This window comes from Triticum urartu, chromosome 5A (genome assembly GCF_056163025.1).
Source record: "Triticum urartu cultivar PI428250 chromosome 5A, HENAU_Tu73, whole genome shotgun sequence".
NCBI classification, from domain to species: Eukaryota; Viridiplantae; Streptophyta; class Magnoliopsida; order Poales; family Poaceae; genus Triticum; species Triticum urartu.
The window spans coordinates 268441715-268453340 of NC_141877.1; the positions used below are offsets into that span (position 1 = coordinate 268441715).

Below are 11626 nucleotides of genomic sequence, written 5' to 3' on the forward strand. Positions count from 1 at the left end.
TCGATTTGCTGGGCGCTGGCTGCTACGAGCGTGCGAGGTAATTTTAGACGTGAATCACGCTAATATAGCCATATAAGGAACAAGGCAATTCTGGACATTAATCACCTTTTTTGAGACAAGGACATTAATCACCTAGATACGTACACGTATGGGATGGGCTTGTGGGTCTTGTGGCTTTGTTGTGGGCCAGTTGCAGGATTATGTAAAAAATGTTTAGTATATGGATACATAATATTTAAGGCCTATTTAAAAACTCATATTACATGCGGGTACATGGGTGCACGGGTATGGGTTGTACTAAACCATACTCGTACCCACTATACCCGATGGGTTTTGAATTTTCCTATTTATGTACCCATGGGTATTTTTGTGACCCATACCCTTGTCCTAATAGGGTTTTTACCCGCCGGGTACGCGGGTAATGGGTACCCATTGCCATCTCTGGCAATCGTCTGTGTTATTATCGGTCTTCGCACACATTTTTGATTACATACCTATTTGCCGCATATCACACACATCTTGATATATTGAACCATTTCTGTTCTCTTGTCTCAACGCAAACAGTTCATCCGAGTGAACCGCATGCCGTATATCGCACACACCTTGATCTAGCTGACTGTTTCTTTTGTGTTGCCTAATCACAAACAGTTCATTCGAATGAACCGTATGATGTATATCGCACGCACCTCCATCTGGCTGCCCATTTCTTTTGTTCCTCCTCATCGCAAATAGTTAATTGAACTGAACCGTATGCTCTGCATCGCACACGCAACTAAAATCTGAACCGTGTTTGATGCATCCTCCATCGCAAATGTTTTGTACCCTTTTGACGGTTTTTACACCACTGTTTGCGATTATTGCATCGCACACAGTTTCGTCGAAGGGTCTCTGATCGTAGTGTCACGTTAGCAGCATCCTGCAGTACTGGATAGTATTAAACTGTACAAATTTGATAATCCTTTCAGTTACCATATAGAGAGATTATATAATGAGCTTCTTAGCAATCTCTCAAACAATACAAAATCACAATTTAAACTATAGTATAGTTTAAATATTTGAGATAGACAAACACTATTATCCACTCGATAACTAATGTTTTTATGAAAAATATCCATTGACTACAATACATTTTGGGGGCTCAACACCATTAGCCCATGACACCCTTGATAGAGGCCGTGGATCACTAGGCTAGATTAGGTCGGTGGTCCTACTTTAACTTTGAGTTGATGATCCCGCCTCGGTGGCCATGGAGGATGGCAACGGCGGTGATGGCAGAGAGTAGGCGAGGTGGCGGCGGAGCTTCTCGTCGGCCTAGCACAACCCTAGATTGGATTGGGGTATCGGTGGGGTGTGTGACACACAGTGAACCTTGTGTTGCATGCGTTCGGCCCTCACCTCTCTTTATATAGAGCTGGCGACAGGGTCCCACCAACCATAGGAGGGTTGGCCGCCCCCGATCAGGGCGCAGGCCCAGGGGCCCGTCGAGCCGTTGGGCTTGATCAGGAGGAGATCAACCTAACATTCTCCCCCTTGATCTCAACTTTACTTTTAACTTTATACTTTGCAAGTTTCATCACAGATCAATACATAGGGCATGTTTCATCGTGACAGCTCAATTGCCAATAGAGTCAGACAGCTACAACATACCTCTCTATTTTGAAACAAAAAATGTTCCTTTTCAGGCCTCTCATGATCCAAGAATCATATGCTTTCCCTTAAACCCATGCCGGCTAAGTGTTCCTTGAACACACTGGGTGGTAAGCCTTTCATAAGAGGATCCGCAAGCATATTCTTTGTCCTTATATGCTCGAGACTTATAGTGTGATCCTGGATTTTATCTTTCACAACATGATACCTTATCTCTATTGTTTTGGCAGCATTACTTGACTTGTTGTTGTGAGCATAGAATACCGTGGGCTGGTTGTCACGGTACATCTTTAGTGGTTTGTGAATGCAATCTACCACTTCCAAGTCAGGTATACATTTCTTTAACCATATCGCCTGCCCCGTGGCCTCATAACATGCTATGAATTCTGCATACATCATGGACGATGCAACTATTGACTGTTTGGGGCTTCTCCAGGAAATAGCCCCTCCAGCGAGAGTGAACACGTATGCTGATGTGGATTTTCTATCATCTCTGTCCCCCGCCAAATCTGTGTCTGAATGCCCTCTTATCTCTAGGGAATCAGATCTTCCATATGTTAGCATGAGGTCCTTCATGCCTTGCGCATAATGCAAAGCTTTATTTACCATCTTCCAGTGATCTATGCCTGGATTGTCTTGATATCTACCGAATACCTCAGTGATAAAAGCTAATTCAGGGCGAGTGCACAGTTGTGCATACTGTAAGCTTCCAATAGCCTAACCATATGGTATTGCTTTCATTTGATCGATCTCGTACTAGTTCTTGGGACATTGGAATTTCCCAAAACTGTCGCCCTTGACTATAGGAGCAAGTGTGGCTTTGCTCGCATGCATATTATACTTTTTAAGAACCTTTTCTAAATATGCCTTCTGAGGTAGTCGTAAAGCTCCATTTTTCCTATCTCGATGAATTTCTATGCCCAAAACATATGATGCTTCACCAAGATCTGTTATATCAAAATTTGAGGACAATAACTTCTTTGTTTCTTGTAGCAGATTAACATCACTGCTAGCAAGCAAGATATCATGCACATTCAAGATTAGGAAAATATATTTCCCATTTTTAAACTTTGCATAAATACAGTTGTCCTCAATATTCTCTTTAAATCCAAAACTTTTAATTGTTTCATTAAACTTTAGATACCACTGTCTAGAGGCTTGCCTTAATCCATAAATGGATTTCTTCATTCGGCATCCCATATCTTCCTGGCCTTCCATGATAAAACCCTTGGGTTGTTTCATGTAAACTTTTTCTTTTAAATCCCATTCAGAAATGCCATCCTTACATCCATTTGATGTAACTATAAATCAAAATGTGCAACTAATGCCATTATGATTCTGAAGGAATCTTTACATGAGACTGGGGAAAATGTCTCATTGTAATCTATCCCTTCTCTTTATGTAAATCCTTTTGCCACAAGTTGTGCTTTATACTTTTCTACATTCCCTTTAGATTCATACTTAGTTTTGTAGACCCATTTACAACTTACAATTTTGGCTCCTTTAGGAATATTCTCTAAGTCCCAAACATCTTTGGAACTCATCGATTTCATCTCGCCTTCCATTGCCTTCATCCACTTTGATGAGTGAGGGCTTCTCATGGCTTCTTCATATGAGGTGGGATATTTTTCTGTATGAACTACTTCCGTGTTATAAATTTTATAATCAGTAGAAATAGCCGACTTTTTGTGTCTTGTAGACCTTCTAAGGGCCTCAACTTCTGGAACATCCTCTAAAAGTGGCTACTGCTCCCCCTTTCATGCTCAACAAAAGGTTCAATCGGCTCCTGACGGACAGGTTTTGAATCTTATCCCATAGTTGTCATGGGTGGAGTTACAACAGGTGCTTGCACTGCAACCTTAGGGATTGTCGGTGCAGGTACTGTAGGCAGTGAGAAAAATGGCTCCTGAATCGTCAGATTAGGTGCATGCACCCTCTTCTCCTCAAGATAAATTTTCCGAGCTACCATGCCCCCCTCATCATTTCGTCCTCTAAGAAGACTGCATGTCTTGTTTCTGCAAACTTTGTGTATCTGTTTGAACAATAGAAACGAAAACCCTTTGATATATCAGGATAGCCAATGAAGTGCAACTAACTGTTTTGGGATCTAACTTTGCAATATTTGGATTAAACACTTTTGCCTCAGTTGGGCTCCCCCAGACTCTGAAGTGCTATAGATAGGGTACTCTCCCTGTCCATAGCTCGTATGGTGTTTTAGGCACCGACTTGCTTGGTACTCTGTTGAGAATGTGAATGGAGGTTTTAAGCGCCTCCATCCATAATCCCAATGGCAAGGTGGAATAACTCATCATACTGCGTACCATATCCATAAGTGTACGGTTACGCCTTTTAGCTACTCCATTTTGCTGAGGCTTGCCCGACATTGAATACTGGGCCACTATGCGAGTCTCCTGTAAGAACTTTGCAAAAGGTCCAGTGACTTGGCCATATGGAGTGTGCCGACCATAGTACTCCCCCCACGGTCAGATCTTACTATCTTTATTCCTTTATCATGCTGATTTTCAACTTCAGCTTTGAATATTTTAAAGTTATCCAACGCTTCAGATCTTTCTTTGATTGGATAAATATAACCATATCGGGAGTAGTCGTCTGTGAATGTGATGAACGAGTCATAGCCATCCACACTTTTCACTGGAAATGGTCTACAAGTGTCAGTGTGAATGATTTCTAGTGTTAATGTGCTATGGTTTGCACCCTTTTTGATTTGTTTTACATACTTTCCTTTAATGCAATCTATGCATTTCTCTATGTCTGAGAACTCTAATGGAGGAAGAATTTCATTTTTAACTAGTCTTTCTATTCCCCCCTCGAAATATGGCCCAAGCGACACTACCATAATTACGATGGGTCATGAGTTCTCTTTCTTTTCTTTTGTTCTTTATTTGACGCGGAAACATGCTCATTCACATTACACACAGAATAAACTTTTTCACGCAGTGATAATAAATAAAGCTCATTGTGAAGTAAAGCATCACCCACATAAGCATTATTAAACCATATGGGACACTTGCCATGTCCGAAATAACATTCATAATGGTCTTTGTCTAAACATGAAACACTAATCAAGTTTTTGTGACATGAAGGAACATATAAAACATCTCTAAGCAGAAGTTTGAATCCATCAGCTAACTCTAGGGAGATGTCACCGATAGCTTCAATTTCTGCTTGAACTCCATTTGCAACTTCAATGCATCTTTCGCTTCTTTGCGTAGTCCGTGTCGAATGGAATCCCTGTAATGAATTTGCAACATGAATGGTTGCACCTGAGTCAATCCACCAAGTAGATTTTGAAAACTGTGTATACAAGGATTCATTTACAAAGGAAACAATGTTGTTACCTCTCTTTGCCATCATGGACTTCAGCCAAACAGGACAGTCTTTCTTGTAGTGCCCGGTCTGCTTACAATGGAGACATGTGTCTTTGTCCACTGGAAAGGACTTTTGCTGACGCTGATGGTGCGTGGAAGATTTTCCATGTGGCTTTTAAGGAGAACCTTTGCCACTTTGATTGCAGTTCTTTTTCTTATTATCCCTCACATAGTTCAGAGAACCACCATATGAGGTTTTAAGTCTTTCCTCTTCTTGCACACACATGGCTATGGTCTTTTCAATGTTCCATTTTCCAGGCGACATGTTGTAGTTGACAACAAAAGTGCCAAACTCTTTTGGCAGTGAAGCCATGACCAGGTGAACAAGGAGTGCCGGCTTGAGCTCCAAATCCTCATCCATGGGTTTAAGCTTAGCTGCCATATTGCTCATCCTGAGGATGTGCTATCTTATGCCATGTCCATAGCCTATGTACTTTTTTTGTCACTAGCTGCTTGAGCAACTGGGTAGCATATATCTTTCAAGAACCAGTCAACTGGCTCTTTATCTTTTCAAGAAACTCCCCTACGGAAGTACACTCTGCAATTGAGCCCACAATAGCGTTTTCAATTGTTTTCTTTATAAAAGCCATGCACTTTTTATTTGCGTTGACCCACTTTTGGTTTTCAAGGTAATATGACATATCCACTGGAGCAGAATCCCTTTTCTTTTTATCCCAAGCATCATCATCATCTGTTGCACCTCTGATTGGTTCTGCTGGTTTGACCGGCTATGGAGTGTCCACAACCCAGTCCACCTCAACACAGACAAAAGACAAGTCAACTTTCTTTCTCCACTCAGTGTAGTTATCACCTCTGAGGGTTGGAACATCCTTGAGGCAACTCATTGATTGCAGCTTGAACTACATTGGTATTTCCCCAAAGAGGAAGGGATGATGCATCACAACTACGGTAGGTATTTCCCTCGGTGATGATACCAAGGTTATTGAACCAGTAGGAGAACCACGCAACACCACGTAAACAGCTCCTGCACACAAAGAACAAATACTTGCAACCCGACATAAGAGAGGGGTTGTTAATCCCTCATGGGTAAAAAGGTAGGTAAAATTATAGTAGATTGGCTAAACAGATCTCGCGGGAACGCGAGATAAAATAAATAAATAGAAATTGCAGCAAGGTATTTTAGGGTTTTTGGATTAATAGATATGAAAATAAAAGCAAATAAAAACAGATCTCGAAGGCAAATATGATAAAGAAGGGACCCGGGGGCCGTAGATTTCACTAGTGGCTTCTCTCAAGAAAAATAGCATACAGTGGGTAAACAAATTACAGTTGGGCAATTGATAGAACTTCAATAATCATGACGATATCCAGGCAATGATCATTATATAGGCATCACGTTCAAGATTAGTAGACCGACTCCTGCTTGCATCTACTACTATTACTCCACACATCAACCGCTATCCAGCATGCATCTAGTGTATTAAGTTCATGGAGAAACAGAGTAATCCAATAAGAACAATGACATGATGTAGACAAGATCTATTTATGTAGAAATAGACCCCATCTTGTTATCCTTAATAGAAACGATACATACATGTCGGTTCCCCTTCTGTCACTGGGATCAGGCACCGTAAGATCAAACCCATCACAAAGCACCTCTTCCCATGGCAAGAAAAATCGATCTAGTTGGCCTAACTAAACCAAAGATTCGAAGAAGAAATACGAGGCTATAAGTAATCATGCATATAAAGATATCAAATGACTCAAATAACTTTCATGGATAAAAACATAGATCTGATCATAAACTCAAAGTTCATCGGATCCCAACAAACACACCATAAAAAGAGTTACATCAAATAGATCTCCAAGAGACCGTTGTATTGAGAATCAAAAGAGAGAGCTATAGAGGAAGCCATCTAGCTACTAACTACGGACCCGTAGGTCTACAATGAACTACTCAGGCATCATCGAAGAGGTGCCAAGGAGGATGATGAACCCCTCTGTGATGGTGTCGAGATTGGATCTGGTGGTTCTGGATGTTTTGTCGGCTGGAATTGTTTTTCACTGACTCCCCTAGGGTTTATGGAATATTGCGGGTATTTATAGATCAAAGAGGTGGTGCGGGAGGGCACCAAGGTGGGAGCAACCCACCTGGGCGCTCCTGGGCCCCCAGGCGCACCCTGGTGGGTTGTGCTCCCCTCAGAGCCCCCCTCTGGTAATTCTTTGGCCCAACAAGTGTCTTCTAGTCCTGAAAAATGTCCAAAAAGTTTCGCTATGTTTGGACTCCGTTTGGTATTGATTTTCTGTGAAGTAAAAAACAAGCAAAAAATAGCAACTGGCACTGGGCACTATGTCAATAGGTTAGTCCCAAAAAAATGATATAAAGTTTCTATAAAATGATTGTAAAACATCCAAGAATGATAATATAACAGCATGGAACAATAAAAAAAAGATACGTCGGAGACGTATCACTCATCAAGTGGTACCGTCCTGAAACCACAATCGAGTGAGATCATGACAACAATTGCATGCATTAATCCAACGTTGGCCAAAATTAAAACATACAAATGTTTATGCAATTAAAACTATATCACCGTTGGGCAAAAGTAGAAATAAATGCAGCTTATATAACAATCAATAAATCATGATTATGTTATTAACAATGTTGGTCATAAAAATAACAAATCATAATTATTTCAATAATCACTTTAACATGCTATTTTAAAATTTAATTCTCACTTTATTTGCCTTTTGAAAAAATCACTTTTATTTATTTGCAGTGGAAAACATGAATAAAAAATTCATGCACTTTTTACTTTTCAGGAGCATTGCTTTTACTTTTCTATTTTCTAAACAAAACTTCATTGGATAATTTTGGATAGGGAAAAACTAGATGAAGTTTGCCCAAAAAAACTGGACAAAAAAATAAAATGAAATCTGCAGTTGTCCCGGCCTCGGCCCAGCCTGCGAGAGCCCGCAGCGGAAGCTAGGCGGCCCACGGCCTGCTCGGCGGACCACGACGTGCAAGCCAGTCTGGAATCGGCCTGGGCCGCCCGCGGCTACCGCCTCTTCCAGTTTCATCCCAAAAGGCCTGCTCCACCTTAGGGTTTTGATCTCAACCGTCTAATCACGATCCGACGGTGGCCCGTGCATCTAGCTAGAACAAAAATACCAACGTCGGCCAGATCCAAAACCCTAATCCTCATTCTGTTCTCTCGCCCGCGTTCATCTCTCTGTTCGGGTCGCCGGGCTACCGGCCGCGCCTCTCTTACCGTTCCTTTCCTTCCTCCATTTCTCCCTCCGCCTCCAGCAACAGAGAGAGAGGGAGACGCGTGGTCGAGCCCTCCTCTGCTCCACCGCGCGCGACAGCGCCTGAGTGGCGACGGGTTAGGGCTGCGCCGGCCGTCGGTAAGAACGTCGATCTGCCACCGCGCTGGGAGCCCCTCCTCTTTGCTTTCCCCCTCCTTTCTTTTCACCCATCCACCACCGTCCCGTGGCAAAGAGAGAGGCTACTTGTCCCCCTCTGCTCCCCTTCGTTTTCGACGATGGCAGAGCACTCTACAGCAGCGCCGTGGTCATCTCCTTCGCCGGTAGCGTGTTTTCCCTTGCGGTAAGCGTGCCACCATTGAATGGTTTGACTGCAGTGCCATTTGCCCCGTGTGGGGTTGGTTCTTCTTCCCTGCACCTCGGCTTGCCGATGCATGTGGGATCAAGAGGAACTGGCACGGCCTTGCGGCGGTGCGATTTCTTTGCCCTTTTGCCCCTCTTTGCCCTTTTAGGGGGTTCATGGGGGGAACTTGTGATTTCTTTGTACCGAAAATAATCTAGATCCTAGCATGTCTGATACCATTGATAGAGGTTGTGGATCACTAGGCTAGATTAGATCGGTGGTCCTACCTTCACTTTGAGTTGATGATCCCGTCGAGGTGGCCATGGAGGATGGCGACAACAGTGATGGCAGAGAGTAGGCGAGGTGGTGGCAGAGCTTCCCGTCGGCCTAGCGCAACCCTAGATCGGATTGGGGTGTCAGTGGGGTGTGTGATGCACGGTGAACCTTGTGTTGCGTGCGTCCGACCCTCACCTCTCTTTATATAGCGCTGGTGACAGGGGCCCACTAACCATAAGAGGATTGGGCACCCCCGATCAGGGCGCAGACCAAGGGGACCATCGAGCCGTTGGGCTCGTTTTGGAGGAGATCAACCTAACAACCCTTAAGTCATCAGAGCCATCTCCTCTAGAAACATGGTTGCAGGAGATACATTTGAAATGAAAGATTCTTAAATCTTTATCGTGGTCCATGTCATCTTTTCTATCTGCTGCTGGGCTCTTGAAAAATATTTTATGGGAATAAGCCTACATCTTCTCCATTCGTATATACATGATTCTCATTTGGCTCTTTCTGGAATGAGTAATGAGGCTCTTAAACGAGCATGACACATGAACAAGTACCCCCATCTCTTCTAGATCCATCGCCTCAGCAAAAACGTTGTATGCATCCTTCCTACATAATCAAATGGTAGCAGAAGTAATCGATCTCATCAAATTAATAAAAAAAATCCATGGTGAATATACCTGAAGCACGTTTTGATCAAATCTCGCATGACTTGACATGGCAGGAGGTCCAGGAACACCTATTCCATAGGCCGTAGTCCTCATTTGTGTGCACTATACACCATACTCATATATACTTCCAAGGTAAAGTTGTGATGTACATCACTGGCGGAGGGCGATTTTTTTAGGTAGGGTCGACTCTAGAGCATTAATAAATTCAGTGCAGAATCAAAGTCCAATATCTCATACCTAAATTACGTCCAAGACAAGGAAATTACAATGAACACTAGAAACTAACATTTACACCTTACTTGCATCTCCCGAATCAACGGAAACAACTATAAGGCATAACCTCTAGTCACACATATACATATGCAATCTCTAAAACAATGACAAGAAGATTGCACTAGTAAATACATAAAGAACTATATCCAATTGTTAGTCTGAACAGAGAATAATGACAATAGATCATAAAGTACACAACTCCCTAATGGAATCATTTTTGTTTGAACAATTAATGGAAATGAATCCTCCTATAGGAACAGAGAACAAAGACAACATGCTCTAGTCGTCAATTCTTCTCACAGCAGCAACTATCGATATGGCTGCTTGCCACTATCCGCCTGCCGCCGACATTGCGTTGTCCGGCTACCCACCGCTGCTACCGATGTCCGCTGCAGCTCACAGTAGATGCTAGCCATAGCATTCCTCATTCACTCACATGGTGATTGTAAATTGTGTCATAAAAAACTCTAAAGATTTCATAGCAGACAGTGCTTGTATAAGAAGTGCCTAGAGAACTTGATCATGATTTCAGTATTCACTACCTACATGATGCAAATTCATCTTGCGTACAATACTTACAGTGATGCGCCATAACATGTTCCTTTTCCTACAAATTATGTGTGTCTACAGTATGCCTAAACCCCTGAAAGCACAACATACACATAATAGATGCCCACAAACTTACATAATTCGGTATGCTTCAAAATAGTTTGTAACTGCGATGCTACTTTTGAACACAATGCCAAAAAATCCATCATATATGGTTTATGTGGTCTCAATATCCACAACCATATAATCTATGTAAGTTTGTGGGTTTGAACTCTTGGACTTCATACTTGAATTTGAATTGGTTCAATGATTCGAAATAGGTTTAAGTAATGTGAATAGGTTCACTTGAGTTTCATTAACTTGGTATGATTTTCATTTAATTTGAATTTGAATTAGGGTTGGTGCTGAGGATATAACCCCGCAGTGTGACCCGCCTAGGAGGGTCCGGGTTACACAGTTGGCGGCTCTTGGCAAAGGGCCCAAGTGGGCCCAAGAAGACAAAGAGATGAAGATGATGACTCGTAAAAAGGGTTATTGAAGGCCCAAGACCCAGAGGCGGCTCAAGACCTGAAGGTGTGAGCCGCTCGATGATAACTTGCTCTGCAAGGCAAGGAAATTAGAACCAGAGTCTATGTTGTGTGACCCGACCTAGACTCTTGTAAGCCGCCGGACCTCGACATGTGTATATAAAGCGAGACCCGATTGAAAGGATCGATATGGTTGACTAGAGGAGGGGGTGTGAATAGGCAACTAACAATTTTTAGCTTTTCTTTACCAAATTAATCTTAGCATCAAAATAGGTTGTCTAGATATGCAACTAGGTGAGCAACCTATATGATGGAACAGCAACAAGCACACAAGCAAGCAAGGGATACAATCACAATATAAGCTTGCACAAGTAAAGGTAAGAGATAACCAAGAGTGGAGCCGGTGGGGAAGAGGATGTGTTACCGAAGTTCCTTCCCTTTGAGAGGAAGTACGTCTCCGTTGGAGCGGTGTGGAGGCACAATGCTCCCCAAGAAGCCACTAGGGTGACCGTATTCTCCTCACGCCCTCACACAATGCGAGATGTCATGATTCCACTATTGGTGTCCTTGGAGGCGGCGACCAAACCTTTACAAACAAGGTTGGGGCAATCTCCACAACTTAATCGAGGCTCTCAACGACACCATGAAGCTTCACCACAATGGAATACGGCTCCACGGTGACCTCAACCATCTAGGGTGCTCAAACACCCAAGAGTA

General features: G+C 42.8%; 1 pseudogene; it reads right to left on the reverse strand.

Moving 5' to 3' along the window:
* Nucleotides 1-4852: 4852 nt before the first annotated feature.
* Nucleotides 4853-5881, reverse strand: LOC147971015 (uncharacterized; annotated as a pseudogene).
* Between the last annotated feature and the right edge of the window lie 5745 nt (nt 5882-11626).